Source organism: Charadrius vociferus, unplaced genomic scaffold, assembly GCF_000708025.1.
Source record: "Charadrius vociferus isolate BGI_N301 unplaced genomic scaffold, ASM70802v2 scaffold180, whole genome shotgun sequence".
NCBI classification, from domain to species: Eukaryota; Metazoa; Chordata; class Aves; order Charadriiformes; family Charadriidae; genus Charadrius; species Charadrius vociferus.
This window is the reverse complement of record NW_009646412.1, coordinates 102732-119500: the sequence shown is the minus strand read 5'-3', so window position 1 is coordinate 119500 and position 16769 is coordinate 102732. Positions and strand designations below refer to the sequence as shown.

The 16769-nt window shown below is 37.8% G+C and overlaps 1 protein-coding gene across 1 annotated transcript in view; it reads left to right on the top strand.

Annotated features, from left to right (window-relative positions):
- Window positions 1-16769, top strand: part of LOC104282366 (sodium leak channel non-selective protein-like) — a gene marked incomplete at its 3' end in the record, with an annotated part of 141683 nt that overhangs the window by 26174 nt on the left and 98740 nt on the right. The window lies entirely within an intron of this gene.

The window sequence follows — 16769 nt, the reverse complement described above, 5'->3', positions numbered from 1 at the left end:
ACTGCCTTATTTAAAAAGAAAAAAGGAAACACCTCAATTTTAGGTTGTTGAAAAGCTGAATTACACAAATAGGTTGAAAAGTTCACGTATCCAGTACATAAAAATAAAATAAAAAACTGTCTATAATGGGTTAAAGTTGGGAAAGCCAAGCATGTAGAATTAAGGAAATTATAGACTTGAGGTTGAGCATCTAGCCTTAACTCCTTTTTCTTTCAGTATCATCAAGTATATATATTTTTAGCTGCTTAAAAATTGGAAATCTAATTTAAGTTACTTTTTAGGTACCTGGGATAGGCGCCTTCAGAAAGTAATTAATCACTTTTGCCATCTCCAAACCAGAATTGTAACTTTAAATGGCTCCCAGGGTTGCGTAGGAGGACTACAGTTACATTGAAAACCACTTTTTCCCTAGAAATGTCAAATGAATGGTGCTCACACAAAGAACAATATATTTTTTTCTTTGTTGCTTGACATGTGGACTTTTACCTTCCTTTTGGCGTACTGCTCATTCCTACTCTGAAAACTTTTATTTATTATTCTTGTGTGTAACATTCATCATTATACCTTGTGGAGACTTGGACATATCTGATCCTTTTATAATTTTTGAGGAATGCAGTGTAGAAGCTCTGGGTGGAGTTGGGCTGTGCCTTCTTTACATAGGTCAGGGCTGACCTTCCCAGAGCTGGCTGCAGAATTTATAAGAACAACCACCATGGGCTGGGAAAATAAATATAGAGAAAACCAACAGTTCTGTTGCCAAGAGAGGGCGATTTAGAGGTGGACTTTGGTCCAAAAGGTAGTTAGAAAGGAGGCAGCATGCCACTTCTGAATCAAGGAGACTTTATTAGCTGAGATGTAATAGAGCACAAAAGTACAGAAATCGCCTAGACAAATTTTACTTTTGGCTTTGAGGTTCAATTTCTCAACTTTATAGCATGGATTAAACATTGCTCTCAGAAGTTGAGTCTATCTGTCTGTCTGTCTCAGGTGGTTGTGTTCCGAGCAATGGAGAGTGGCCAAAGTTGGCTGTCCTTAGACTTAAATAACTTCAGCCGCAGCTGTAAATACTTAGTATGTCTGCAAACCAGATCCCAGGCTCCCAAGTCAAGATTAGAAAATGAAAAGCATGCAATTAGTGGCCACCTGTGAGAACTTTAGTTTTAGGTGATTTGCCTCACATTATGCAGAATTCCAGGGCAAGCAGCAAGGGTAGAGTCTTATTATTGAGGTCAAGACTTCACCTATTTCAGAAATTTTAGAAATCACTCTTTTTAAGCCTACTGCCTTCTGAATTATTATTGTAAGGGAGGCAAGTGTCTTTTGAAAACGGCGTCTTAAAATCTTGCTATTCTTTTATTTGAAAGGACGTGGCAGGCTCATCAGACACTCATTGCTTCTTTGACTGCTGCAAGTTCTTTTATCTTTTCATCCTTCTTGACGCCCACACTGCCTGACCTCCTGTCTATCCACCTCCTCAGTCATTTTCTAATGTTAACTCTGACAAACAGAAATACTGAAGTGAGCTAACTGCGGTCTGAGTTTTTCATTACATCTGTGAAATCAGCAAAATCTGACTTCCTTCCAAAGGCTGAAAAGCTTTTTTGTTGTTGTTTGATAATAAATCTTTTTTTCTCTCATTTTTATTATCTTTCTTTTGCCAGACTTTTTATCCTTACAGGGAACACTGCCTTCTTCCTAGGCAATTTTCTCACTCAGTATTCCCTTGTGATTGTTATTTCTTTTTTTACAATTATGCTGTCACAGCTTTTCCCTGATGATTTCTCCAACTGGTATATCTTTTTTTCTGCCAATAAGCAGTACATTACATGGATTTCCTTAGTGTGGCTCTTCCTTAGTTGCTTGAAAGACACACAGTATGGTTGGTATGTAATGTATGTATAATTCAATTATCTAGATAAGTCCATACATTATAAGAGGTTTGACAGGTTATTTTGTTATATCTGAGATCAATTTCAAAGTGAGAATAGGTTGCGTTCCCAAATCTATTTTAATTTACTCTTGGGCACCTCCAGCATACAAAAGGTACTTCCACAAGGACAGGAGAGAGACATTATTTCCAAACCATTGCTTTTGCTCTGGTAGAGTATTTTATATATCCTCACACACCAGCTACTGAGTGTTTTCTTTATTTTTATTACCAAGATATGTTTGACTACACAGAAATACTTTCATACTGCATGATTAGATCATATTTATTCCACAACAGTAAAATTTCTCTTAGTACTTCTCAGCCTGCACAGGAGATAGGGGAAAGGAAGCCTTTCCTTATTAAAACAAAGGCGGCTAATACGGCTAACTGCCATAAAATGTAGTACTTATCTATTTCTTCTCCCAAAGTCATTCTTTAAGGGTATTTTTTTAACGCTTTCAGTCAGGTATAGGTTGAATATTTCTGTAGACCTGTCTGCCTTGTCACCATGGCAGTCAATTTAAAATCCTTCTTTGCAAGGTTTCTTGTTTAAAGTAGGAACTGCCCAGGAAAATAGATAAGAAAAATAATTACCGAGTAATAGAAAGATCTAAGATGTTCTTGGTCATCTTTCCATCTGTCTATGGATAGGCCCCGAAAATGTCAGAAAACAGCTTCAAAGACTCTGAAGCTGAAAGTTCACCACAATATCTAATAGAGGACATAAATATGATTTAAAAGAACAAAAGGGATTCAAGATACTGTCTCACATCAGCAGCAGGAAAATAAGAAGGAGTAATTGGATTTCTGAGAAAGGGAAGAAATCAAAGACCAAGCTTGAAAAATCAACGTAACAGGACTTCTTTAACAGGGCACATTAATTTATTCATGCTAGTTGAACAACCAGCATTGCTTTAATACTGCCTTTGGGGTTTATTCGCAATCTGTTAATGGTGATATGTCTCTAGTGTAAACTCCTCAGGGAGTAGAGAAATAGAAGAAAGGCCTGTTGTTGTTTAGACCCTGACCAAAATCAAGAAAAATACAGCATCCCACTAAAAGGAAAATAATTCAATCCAAATGGGATCCTATGAAAAGGGTGGAGGAGAGTACTGAGATGATAGCCAGTATTGGTATCCAAGGGAAGTGGTCTTCAGGAGTGGACTCTCCTTGCTTTCTGAGGGTGTGTGATTTCCTGATTTTGTCTAGAACTGTTACATAGACAGTTATCCAAAGCAATTGGGCTGTTGATTAATTTCATACAGGCTTCCCGGTGGTTTTGTTTGCCCAGCTCCATTTTGTGCAAGAAGGTGATCTTTTAATGAAGATCTACAGTAGAGTGATTGGAACCCAATAACCTCAGCACTTGGTGTCTCAGTAATGACACATGCTTACCTGGATTAAGATTTGGAGCCATTTGGGTTTACACAATCCTTTGTCCCAGTGAAGACGTGAAAGTTTATTGAACTTTTAGTCAGGGTGTCAACCTTTATGGGATTCCTGGCCTTCTCTGCCTAGTAAATACTCCTTCTGAGTAAGCTGGAGGGAATTTTATAGACTGTAGTCAAGTTGGCGGACTATAAATACAAGAATTTGAATAACATAACTGCCACATCTCTACAACTACCACAACTCCAGGAAGTTCCATATTTGTCCACAGATTTTTACCTTATTATCGCTTTACAGAATTAAGGCCCAGGGAGTACTGAACTTTCCACAGGAAACCTACAGGAGGCTGGGATGCTGCAAGTCAGGACATCCTCCAATATATCATAAGCTTGAGGGAAAAGCCAGACATCATTATAAAAACAGAATTGTAAGAGTGCTCTCCACTGAATCTTCCAGGTGAGTGATTGAGTGCTTTCTTGAATAGAAAGGAAGCTGGGAAAGTTCTCTTCTTTATATTGCAAGAAGAAGCCAGACAACCAATGGAGAAGTCTGCGGATGCCCTGTCATTCACAGGTTAGACAGCAGTTATCACTGAGCAGTACATCTCCCTTAGCCTAAAAACGGTGTGAGGAAGAGTCACGTCTGGATATGGAAGCAGTTACAGTAAGAAAGAAGTTCTAAAAGAGACTTCGTCTCTGTCTCTGTGAGTGGTCTATCTTATATGTTGTTTTGAAAACCAGGTGACTGTTTTCAGTTTTGTACTGCTTTCTGGAAGCTGGATATGATGTCTAAATTTGATTGCTGTCCCAGTCCCTTGGATTATTGCAATTCGAAAAGGTTTGGGAAACACTGTATTATTCACGCTGAGATATTTATGAGCAGACTGAAGCTATCTTCTCAGCTATTTTATTATTTCTGGGAACTTGTGGAGGATGGGTGAGGAACTAGAAGGCAGGAAAACAGCAGAAGTTTAAAAAGGATAAGAGACAGGGAAAGGAAAGCCAGGTAAGCTTAACTTCTATCCCTGAAAGAATTCTGCAGTGAATAAACAAAAAAAAAAAAAGTAAGCAGCTGGAAGATAACAAGGAAGTGAGTAGCAGCTAATACGGATTTGTCAAGAATAAACCCTGTCAAACCAATGTAATTATCTATGTCAGGGCAACAGCCATCTAAATTGGAGAGAAGAGTGGATGTCATATATCTTTATTTTCGGAAGGCTTGGTAACAGTCTTACAGGCCGTGTTTGTAAACTGGCAGGAGAAACGTTAAGGTGAAAATAATCATAGAATAGGGGCAAAACTGCTTGGAAAACGTGGTCAATGGGTTAGTATTAATGGCTCGTCATTAGATCAGAAGGAGTGGGGACCCACCTAAGTCTGTCTTGTGCTATGTGGAGGTTTCATTAGCAGCCTGGATGATGACAGATAGAATATACTTATTGCACAGAGGGTGACATGAGGTTGGTAGGGACTGTAAACATTTTGGAAGGCAAGATTAGAATAAAAATGATCTTGACAAACTGAAGACATGCTCTGAAAAAATTGGATGAAAGTCAGCAGGGACAATATACTGCACTTAGGAAAACTGATCTGTACAAATACATCATAGTGAATGACTGTTTAGGAGGTAGTTCTTCATAAAGTTATTTGGGAGCATAATGGAGGAACAGAAACCAACAGAATTGTGCTCTTGTAAAAATATATAAATTGTAGTATCAGACAACATGCAGGCATTGTTTGGAGAGAGTCTAAAGGAGGTGAAAAGGGAATGAGTTTAGATCTGTAGAGCAGAGCTGATAAACGTTTGGAAGTTTTTTAGCTCAACTCGAAGTAGTAGACACATAGCAGTTTTTGAGAGGATTGTTCCACAGAATAAAGGAATCTGGTCTCTGTTTTTGTACCACTACTAGGATAAGAAGTATTTGTATTAAATTTCAGGAAGAAAATTTCAGGTTAGATAGGATATCAGGAAAAAAACTTCGTAGTGGTAGTGATAAGCTGCACTGGAGTCCATTTCTTACAGGGGTTCTGAATTACCCCACTGGGGATCTTTAAAACAGGCTGTGGGAACTTCTCTTGAGGAAGGTAGAAATAGTCTGAGGCAGGGAACTATATTTACTGTCCTCTTGAGGGTTCACATCCAACCTTATTTTTCTATGATTCTGTGTGGTCCTTCATGACATAACAAAATTCAGGTATCATTATCCTCAGCATCTCAATACCTGCTTGCCTTTGCTGCATCTCTTTTAAAGGGGGTCACATTGAAAGCGGGGAGGATTGGATGCAGGAATGGAACTATTGTGTCTTAGGGCAGAGGTGAGAGTGTGACTTGCTGCTTCTTGTTGTTTTCTCTCTCTTTGTGTATAACTACACTTTGGAGGTAGGGTGAGAGTGTGTTCTTGGATGTTCCACCTGTTTTGTCCTACTCCACATGGCATATTTAATTCTCTCACCAAAACACGCATTAGAAGTGTTACTATTCATTTTTGCTTTACACTGTCATACAATATGTTTCTACTCAATTTTTACACACATCCTTCTCCCCCACCACTGCTTTTCCAGACTCTTACCTAGTCAGCCCCTTGATCCCCTTCCCTCTCCCTCTCCCAGAAGATAGAATAGCATTAAATAAATTCCCAGAAAAGCCCCCAAATGCAGCATCGCTCCCTATCTCCTTAGCATAGAACAGGTTTATCAGCTGCCTTTATACTTGATGAACCACGTTGTTTGTACTCGACACAAATGCTCCACATTCCCTCTTTCCAGTGCCTAGAATACTGGCCACCCTTCCGTCCCTGATGTAGCAGGTTCTGCTGGGCTCACTGATGCCTGACTTGACCAGTTTCCTTCACAGCTTCATAGTTTACTGCCTACCCTCTCCCTTCCAGCTCCTCTTCTTCATCTCTGCCCTCCTAGCTCACCTCAAAGGCTTATCCACCTCACACTCTCGCCTTATGTGGGGCACCTGCCAAGGCAGCAGGAGCAAGAGTTATTACCTGTTACAGCTTTTATATCACCTGCCTCTTTTCTTATCGTCATGGCTGTTGCCTAGGGGCAGTATTAAAACTACCAGCCAGACCAATTTTCTGTACTTCCACTTGGCAGGTTAATGAGGAGGGCTCTTCAGCTGATATTTGAAGAGCAAGCTTTGGTTACGGGCTGTCAATGGCTCATTTAGTTTTCTCTCTTGAGCTGATGCAGCCCGTAGGTTTGAAGGCTAGACTAATTTGGGCTTTTACGTTGGAATTTCTTGGAGCCCCAGAAATGTTTCAGATCCCTTATTGACAAAATTATTTCACCTTACTGGGGGTCTACAGCTGCATGATTTAAAGAGATTTTTCTCTGTAATGCCCTGTCAGTGAAGCCCTTTCACCAGATAAAACAGCGATCCAGTTTTGGCAGTAAGACTTCCTGTCAACCTTGTGTACCAATCATGCTATAAAATGGAGAGATCAAGCTGCTTTCTCCAGGATAAAGTAAGAGCTTTGGTGGAACAGCCAGTTCTGTCACCAAATGATAAATAGCTTCCATTTGGAGCTAGCTGGATCATATTAAAAATTTGTTCTTACGTGCTCAGTGATAGCATTCTCTTTCTTCTGCTAAGCAAAGAGTTGCATTTTCTGCCACTTCTGATGTTGCATTAGTGACTGGCCCATGTAAATGCATTTGATGAAGGCATCCTGTGTATGGTCTTGACACTTCGCAGCACAAGGTTTAGGAAGGAATTTGTTCTGCATGTAGTTCAGATTTAGATTCAGGCCATTATTCTTTTATGGTGCTGAGGATTACCCTGAATTATGCCTAAGCAGTTTGTTGAGATATAAGTACATGGTGCAGTGGTCCAGAGAGACAGCCAGGGAGAACTCCCCTGCTCTCTAGTTGTAGCTAACTCTGCTGTTATCAGCGATGGGTCCAAAAGTGCTTGTGAGCTTTGATGGAAGTGAATCCCAGCTGAACTTCAGGCTTATGATTTTCAAATCCTATAGTGCAGCTTAGTGACCTTGCATTTTCCCTGTAGTTGGTAGGCAGCTACTCAGAAGGTATTTTTCTGTATTTAATCCAGGTAGGTGTGATACGCAAACTTAGGTTTCTTGAGGTGATCCTGAAAATACTTTAAAATCAAAATGGATACAGTCTTCAGTTTAGATTGTTTCATATATTACAGTTCATGCCCTGCAACTTAAAAGAGAACACTTCTTTTAACAAAAGACAACATTCTTTCTTTTAAATTCTCTAAGGAAATACTTTGTTGGATTGTAATAGGGACTGTAAGTATGAGATCACTTCAACTTGTAAATAGCTCTATTTTGATATACCTCAGTGAAATCCAGATTCGTGTAAGCTAGATAGATTTGTTTTTAACACTTCCTGTATATTTTCTATGTATCAGTACTTATAGCAACAGCCTCCTTTGTTGTGCGAACACCATTAATTCATGTTGACTTGATTTCCTGTGAAACAAGTCTTGCATTAGCATACATATATTGCAATTGCTATTTGAATTCAGCTCCCTCATGATTGATTGTAGCAGTCACAAAAATGGTCTGTCATAGAGTTGTTATGCCGTGTGGCATTTGATAAAATCTCAAAATAGTATTGTTCATGCATACCACTTCAAGAACAAATCCATACTGGAAGTTCTGAAAATTTTCTTCTTTGAGCTTTGCTTTCTAGGTCCTGGATGGACATTCATGCACTGTCTGTAGGAAAGATTTTTTCTTTGACTCATTTTTCTGTGGTTAACTTCAGTGGCTTTGTTATTCTGAATGGTAATGACAGAGTGAGTTGAATTTAATTTTCTCTAATGCCAATTACTAATGATCAAACCGATAGATTATCAAAACTATTAAGTAGCCACAGCCATCCTGTTTTCATTTGGGCAATGACAACATTGGCTTTGCAAAACATAAGCCATCTGCCATGAGTACAGAGTTATGTGCCCATGGCAGGGGGGTTGGAACTAAAATCTTTAAGGTCCCTTCCAGCCTAAACCATTCTATGATTCTATGATCTGGTTTTGGTGATAGCACTTATGTTAAGAACTTGAATGCCTTGAATTCCCTCTCTGGATAGCAGAGAGAGAAAAGTGCTTGTGGAGTGTAGCTGAACCCACCGACCTCCAAACCTCTGGAGATGTGTTTCTGTCTCTCTGTGTTTATTGCCTAAAATGAGGTGGGATAAGTCAGGGCAGCAGAGCTGCAGCCTTTTATTGTGCAACTCCTTCTAGTGATTCAGATAAGGTTTTTGTCTTTGAATTTTTGCATCCTGAAGTGTAAAATAAGGTTGCTGATTTAATTTAAATCTCTTCAAAATTCCTCTGCAATGAATAGGAATAGATGGAATATCAAAGGCATGTTTTCTAGACCCTAACTTAGGTCATGTATCAAATGAAGAAAACCTACAATCAAAATCAAATCAAACTTTACTTAGTATTACTGTCTTATGTAATAGGCAGTCTGATTTAATCATCCCTTATTAGTGACTATGGGTGGGAGTAGAAAGGGAGTAAGACCAGACTTAAGAAAAGTCAATTTGTTGAATAAACATGTAAACAATTTTCTTCTTGAAAAATTGACCAAAAAGTAAGCATCTCCAAGTTCTGTTAACAAAGGCTCGAGCTTAGACACTAGATGACTGTGAAAACTGTCAAAAACCCCCGATACTGAGACCTGAAACTGAACATATAAATAATGTATAAAAGATCTGAACTGAATGATAAGATATAAAAATCTGTATACCTTGGGGCAAATATACTGAAAGACAGTATATTAGCAGTAGTAAAATATTACAGTATCTATTGAATTTAGAGTCAAAAGAAACAATTGGATCATCTAGTCAGACTTCATGTTGTTTCCCCTCTATGAAACCTCATAGCTTGCATCTGACTCCAGTGTGTCTCCTAGACAGGTATCTGTTCTCAATTAGTTGGCAGAAGAACAATTCCTAAGCAAGGCAACTTTTTGTTTTTACAAAAAACTGTTTCGCTATTAAAATATACGTTCCTAATTCTTCATCTTAATTTGTCTGGCTTCAACTGTTAGCTTTCTATTCTTGTTATACTTTTTTATGCTAGATTACACAGAACCTTAATTTCCAGTATTTTTTCTCTGTGTGAATCCACTTACAGATAACTATTGAGGCACCTTTCAATATGGTTTTTAAAAAACTAACTAACATAATTTAGCTCTTTAAGTTTCTTACTGCAAAGCATGTTCTCTAGTTTTTGTTCTCTAGTTTTCTCATTTTCATGGTTTTGTATGATTTCCTCAATTTTTCAAAGATTTAAAAAAATATGAACAAAAAACCTGTGGGTAATATTAAACATAATTTGTATGAGTGCAACACAGAGAGGGACATTAGTTCATTATTGTTCTGCTTGTACAGTCAAAAGCACTGGCTCTTTCTGTCCATGATGTTACTGGGACAAATATGAGAGGATGACCTATTATATCGCCTCATCTCAAACTCTCACATTGCATCTATATCCTATAATATAGTATTTTCATCCTCTTTTATCCCTTGTATTCCATATGCCATAGACCATAAGGTTTGCTTTCAGTGATCCTACCTCTATAACTTTGCATTTGGCTATATTGAAGCACATTTTGTTTTATTGGATCCAGGTAACCTGATAACTTGTCAGATTGCCTTGTCCTCATTGTTACCTATGTTTCTATCCATATTCTTGGTTTTATACCCCTTTCTCCCTCATTGATTATGGTAGATACTGATGATCATTTCACTGGCAAGTATTTTTTCTGACCTGTCAGTTAATCACTTTTCAGCCCATTTAGCAGGTGCTTTATTGATATTACATAGTGCCAGCTTTTTAAACAGTCATGTGTTATTGAGTTAATTGCTTTACAAAGTCTAAGCTAGGCAATTTTATTGGACAAATCTGTAATCTTATCAAAATCATGGTGGTATGATGAGAATTATTTTCTCTAAGTCCATACTGCCTGCCATTAATAACATTCACGTTCTTTACTCTTTATCCATCAGACTTTGTATCAGCTTGCTCTTCCTTTTGTCTGGGTGGATGTCAGGCTAACCAGTCGTGCTGCTTGTTCTTTAAAAATTAATGGCACGTTAGCATTCTTCGGGAATTTCCCTGCTATTTCAAGATTTATTAAAAATTAATAGAAGAGATGAGAGATACCCTCAGTTATTTGGGCCTGTTGATTTGAATATAATTATCCCTAGCAGATGCTGTCTGATATTCTCCTCAGTTACTAATTCTTGAGTAGTGAAATCTGTGTTTGCCAAGTTAAAATGTGAAATATGGAATGTTGCCAAAGCTTAAGCTTTGTGTTTGTAGTGTTCCTAAAGTCATGAGTCCTTTAAGCATGCCCCATCTCATCTTTTAATGTGATAAAAATAATAAATAGATATCAGAGACAATCTGTTACCAGAAAGGCTTGAAAGCTTTATAGTTATAATTACAGATATAATTACGAGAAACATTAAATATGGATGAAGCTTTCACACGTACAGTTTAAAAGATAGAACAGATTTTGTTCTCAGATTAAAAACAGGAAACTGGTTCTGTAAGTATGGTATGTGATGACTTTAGACCTAAGTTTGCCTGAAAGTAAAACATAACATTTAAAAATGACCCTTGGGAATGTGAAGATTGTAAAATACCAGAGGAGTAATTGTGCCTAGACATATCTGTAATCTTTAAGCCAGAGAGGTACCCTCTGAAATGTCTTTATCACCAGTGATTTTGGATGAGACTGGTTTAGCATTATCTAGAACCTGTAATGACTTCAGCAGCAGCATTGTCCTAAATTGCAATCTCTTTCTGCACAAACTAGATCTATCAACAGAACTGAAGTTAATGCTTATCTATGTGTCTGACTTCAGTGACAGGAGAGCTAGAGGACAGGGAGTACACTTTGAAAAAATATGCCCAATAACAGTGATAAACTACTACTGCAAATTTGAGAAATATCAATATCACTGGTTTGTATGTATCTTCCTTGTTAAGCTGAGGTCATAATGTGGTACCAATTATGAAAATTATCAATAGAAAACTTCATGATAGAAGCAAAGTTCTTATAAATATAATTATTATCTCTTATTCTAACAATTGTGCGGGAGTCTCTGTTATTGTTAGGTCCTTCCGTAAAAAGAGCAGTAGTGTAAGGAAGTAGTCTAGGAACCATCTGTTACAACCAGCAGTTGTATGTTCAGAGCTTCCCACTGGAGAAAATGGACTTGATTGGGTTAGCACGGTAAGAATTAAGATAAGGATTTGGGAATGAAAGACAGATTGAAAAGGGTAAATGAAAGGAAATTTGCCTAGGTGCTTAGATTGCTTTCATGGTCACCAAGCAACAAATAAACTTTAACGCTCCTCCCTTTTATTTTTCACAAGGAGTCAGATAAAAAGCAAGCATTTTTCCATCTAGGCTTCCTATCTTTTACATGCCCAGAGTCTCTGAAAACAAACATAACTTGGAATATGAAAGAAATATTTTTAACTACCTAGTGATATCAGCAGCTGCATCGTAGTTGGCGTGAGCTATCTGAGCTTTTAAGAGGACATATTCTAAATACAAAATTTATTTAAAACTTCCCTTCTGCACTATGTCACTGGTACAATGTTGTCACAGGAACCTTAACCTCAGATTTCCTGATTTTTATTGCTATAAAATTACAGCCATTAATTATGGATATGCCAGGAGTATCTTTTTTTTTTTTTTTTCCTTTTTCAATTCTATAATTTAACTTCTTTAAGGATTGTCTCTCGATTGGGAAACAATGTTCTGTGCTCTAAAACTGGACAGTGGTGTAGGGGGAAAGCAAACTGAGACTGGTGACTTGGCTTCTTGACCATAGGAACCATCATTTTTTTAACTTGAAGGGCCTGATGCAGTTATCCGTGTATAGGCATTTCGTGCTACTTGACATAACTAATGTGTCCAAGATACTCAAGTATGACACAGGGCTCTCAGATGTGGCACAGGACCTAGAGAGACCTGTGACCTCCTAGATCAGCATCTAAATGTTAAGACAGTTACTATCAGGCATCCCAAAAGGCACTAGCCATCTGGGGGAGGAAAATCAAATTGAATTATAAGTCCGGGGTATTTGCCTGGACTCAATTGCAGGAAGGAGCTTTAGATCTAGAATGCAGAATGTTTGTGACGAAATAGAGCTTATTCTGCATTTGATGTGAAAATCTGTTCTTTTGTATGTTTAAATGTATTAGTAAGAAATTAGCAAGAAAGAAGTAGATATTTGCTACCCTAGAAATTCGTATTCCCTATTTCAGATCTGTGACCTGAGAGGTTCCATTACCATTAATCTGTCAGTCTATACATACCTTGCATTTATATTTTGGTGCTCCAAATAAAGCTCCAAAAACATTGTTAAAATCAAGATGGGTATGACACAGCTGACCTTATTTTCCCGCTATGAATCCAGCTGGTAATTTACACCTCATTTCATAAAGTACTGATACAATATAGAGTTTAAAACTTAATAAAAGTGTTCATGGGCTATAATAGTTGTCTAGAATGGTGCAGTGAAGGTTTCACAGAAGTAGATCATTCTGGTTTTGAGAATAAAGACAAATTACTTAGATATCATTCCCGTATATAGTATGAGGCCAGTATTAATAAAACTCATGAGATTTAGAACCACGGTATTACTTCATCAGAAAATGTTTATTGAGTGATCCTAGCCCAGAATCAATTTAATTTGAGCTTCAGGAACTTCTTCTCTGCAGCATGGAACTCTATGCTCTCTTCCGGATTTATTTTAGGTTTATTGCTGTATTCTCACTAGCTTGGTACTTTTGCCTTGGGTTCTGGCAATATGGCAAAACAGAAGTGCCTTTTAGAAAAATGTATAGGAATGGATTTATTTTTTTTTTCCAAATTTATTCCTCAGATGTCTAAATCCATATCGCAGAAGAGGAAGCTATGAATTCTTGATATCTTAAAGACAAATCTATCTCTTATCAGTTACCTGATCCAAGCCTATTTCTATATTAGTACTCTATACAGCAGTGTCCATTTTGCATTTAGTTCTATTACTTTCTGAATTCATTACGTGACATTAAATCACAGTTATTGAGAGTAACCTTTAAGCTCTTCAGAACTACATAATCTTGCTATTCTCGAAGGTTTTTGTCATCCTTCAGCATATGCTTTGTGTGGTTTTGATGAAGCTGGTTTCACACAGTCCCGCAGGTCACTAATGAAAATGGATAGCACAGAACCCATTGCCAGTTCCTCTGAGATCCCAGTTAATGTATTACTCCTTATTTGGAAGCTGTACTATTGCTCCTTACTTGCTTCGTGATCCGCCAGCCATTTTTTATGTCTGCTGTGGTATTTTTACCATCTCAGTAGTTCTTTCGTCAGCAGCTGTGCAGTGCCTGGTTTTGGTGCAGAGACAGACATAGGATTCCTTTCAACTAATACAGAAAATCCTTCAGCTCCAGCTGATCCATTTTTAGGTATTGACTTCTTTACCTAATTGACCATAAGTAATGTTTTTTTTAATAACTTATCAATAAATGACCTTCTTAATTTTTTTCTGTAATTTTCTGGACCTGGCAACCACATGAGTAATTTGGTAATTTTGATTGGCTTTCTGGTGATATCCTAGAAAATTAATAGAATACCAGAATAAAAAAATCCCATTTTTTCTCCATTTCTATTTTCAGCAGAGAAAGTCAGGTTAACAGAAAATAGGAAGTAAGGAGCTACCTTGGGTAATTTGTCTCTTAAGTTGCCAAAGTCTCTCTTTGAAGAATGACCCTAATGAAGAGATGGTGCTCAAAGACAGATTGTGCTCACATGAGCACATAGTGGTTGAAAGACCAGTTTTGCCATGGAAAACAGGCATGTGTACTGCCAAGACATGCAAATTCAGGTTCTTCTTGTGGTGTCCATATGTATGTACATAGTCAGAACATTCTTCAGGCAGTTAAAAACACGTTAGAGCAGCACTCCTATGTCTTTTGCAACAATCTTATTATTGAAGATTTCTTATTAAGTGTTATGGAGTTAATTATCTCCTTCTGCATCCTTTGGATTTCTGTGTGGAACTAATTTCTCAGCTCGCCTGTTGGGTTGATGCTGTAGTCCATACACATTGAATACTCTGCATAGAAATACTCAGTTGGTCTACTAGGATGAATTATTTCTTTGGTCATGTTGCAATGAATTCGTAATTTAATCAAGGGTCCTTGCTGAATAGCAAGATTCTTAAGCACATTGCCTAATCGAACTTCTGAGATGCTTAAAGCTAGTTAGGTCCTGAATCAGCATCTCAGTGCTTAGTTGATGTTGAGTATGGCCTATGAAGGAATAAAATAATTTAAGTCACTTATATGGAAAACGTCTGTTGATATTCTAGCCACTTCTAGACTAGATGTCTAATATTGTATAGTCCATGTAGACTAGTCTATGCTTATTTACTGTCTTGAGGCAGAACACAAATTGCCCAGTGGCATTGTTCCAAAAAAAGCCTATATCTGTACAGGTACAGGTACTATAAGCAGAGATTCTTCCTTTTTACCCTAAACCATACACAGTGCATGGAGACAGCTTTTCTTCTTCAGGAGGTTTGATGTGATACAAAAATGACCTAGGTTTAAACAAAGCACTTAAAATGAGTGCTTTGCATTGTAGTGATTGAGCCAGCAATGCTATTAATAATATGCCCTCACACTGCTAGCCTCTTGGATCTGAGGGATTTTCTAATGCAAACCATAATGTAAAATTCATTAGCTACCAGTAGCCGGGTTTCTGAATCTGCTTGAGCCAATGAATTAATTTTCACTTCTGAAAATATTCATAAAATGTTTTCTTATGATAATCTCATATATTATAATGGCTTTTAGATGACAGTATCATAAATCTAAAGTACTTAAAGCATACAACTGGGTATGAATTAACATATTCTAGTATAAAGGAATTAAGGTGCCCAGATGAATTTTTTAATCCTTGAGTGACATGTGCTGCGCGTGTTTACAAAAAGTGAAATGGGTACATGCATGCTTGTGTGTCTGTCTGTCTTTCTAGTTATGCACATAGCTAAATTTCAGGGTGTTCTTTAAAACTTCAGCTGGAACTGTACATGTCTGTGTGTTCATCCAGGCAGATATGTATGGCTGTCTGGTATCACGAAGAAATGACTACAGGATGGGTGCAACTACAGTTATTTCTCTGCCTTTAGAATTGCCTAAGAAAAATTGTGTAGGAAGCTTTAGTTTCACACTGACAGATTTAGACTAATTTATTGCTATCGCATATAGTGCATAAAAGCAAGAAAAATAAAGTAATTAAAGCTTCTGTTCACCCAATTTAGTTGTCAAAATGCATCTGTGAGGTAGATTAAAAGAAGAGGACTTTCAGAAGAACAATAAGATACTAATTATACTAAAGGGCAGACTGAAATGTTTTGCCTTTTTGTGGACAAGCAAGATTAATTAAAGTGATGAATTTTAAGGTATTGGTCTGAAGCCTCAGGATAACGGGGTGAATACTACAAGATTTTCTTTGCAACTTTCAGCAATTCATTTTCGGTGGTTCTGTATCAAAAGTCTCTGCTCTGACCAGGAATTCAGAATCAACCTGAACAAGAATGGCAAAATGCTATTGGCTGTTTTTTTTTCTCAGACCAGAACTCACCGTGATTAGCTTTTCAGGTCTGATTTGCCCTAGGACTGAACCAAAAATCAGGATTTTCATTTGCTAGATGAGAGAATAGAAGCAAGGAAAAAAATGGATGTTGCTTAGCTGTGTGCCTGTTCAGCACAGTTGGAGCTATGTCATATTACAACCTTGGTTTACCAATATGACATATTACAACTCATAGCACAAGAAACAGGAATCCTCACTTCTACGCTGTAATACTGTGTTGTGTTGCTTTGTAGACCCTAACAGGGACCTGCTTAGGATGGTGGGGAGCAGTTCGCTAAAGTTACCTCTTAACTAAACTGCTTCTTGAGAAATGGGGTGACCGGTGTTTGGTTTTGGCAAAGGACTATGTATTGTGATTATCAACTGGGTGCTATGAATGCTTAGGGGGAATCAACTGCCTGAGCTTCTCCTTACCAAAGTTTGGGAGCGCTTGGATCCCCATCTTTATGCGTACATGCCACGGGCACAGATTTAACAAGACGGGGAGCTACAAACTTGTCCTCTCTCTCCTTTAACTTCTCTGTCCCTTAGTGCTGACCTACCTGAATTCTCACTGTGGTGCAGTGTGACAGAGCATCTTCAGCAGCTCAGCCCCAGGTGCCAGAGGAGCTGGGAAGACAAGTGATGCTCAGCCTCTGGCAACAGCAAAAATGGCCAACACACTGTGTTGCAGCGCTGCCCCATGTCTCATAGTGTTTCTGGTTTTCAGTGTTACATTTACCAGCATAAATCAGTTTGAACTAGTTCAAACCAGTTCAAATCTTTTCATCTGGTCTACCAAATCAT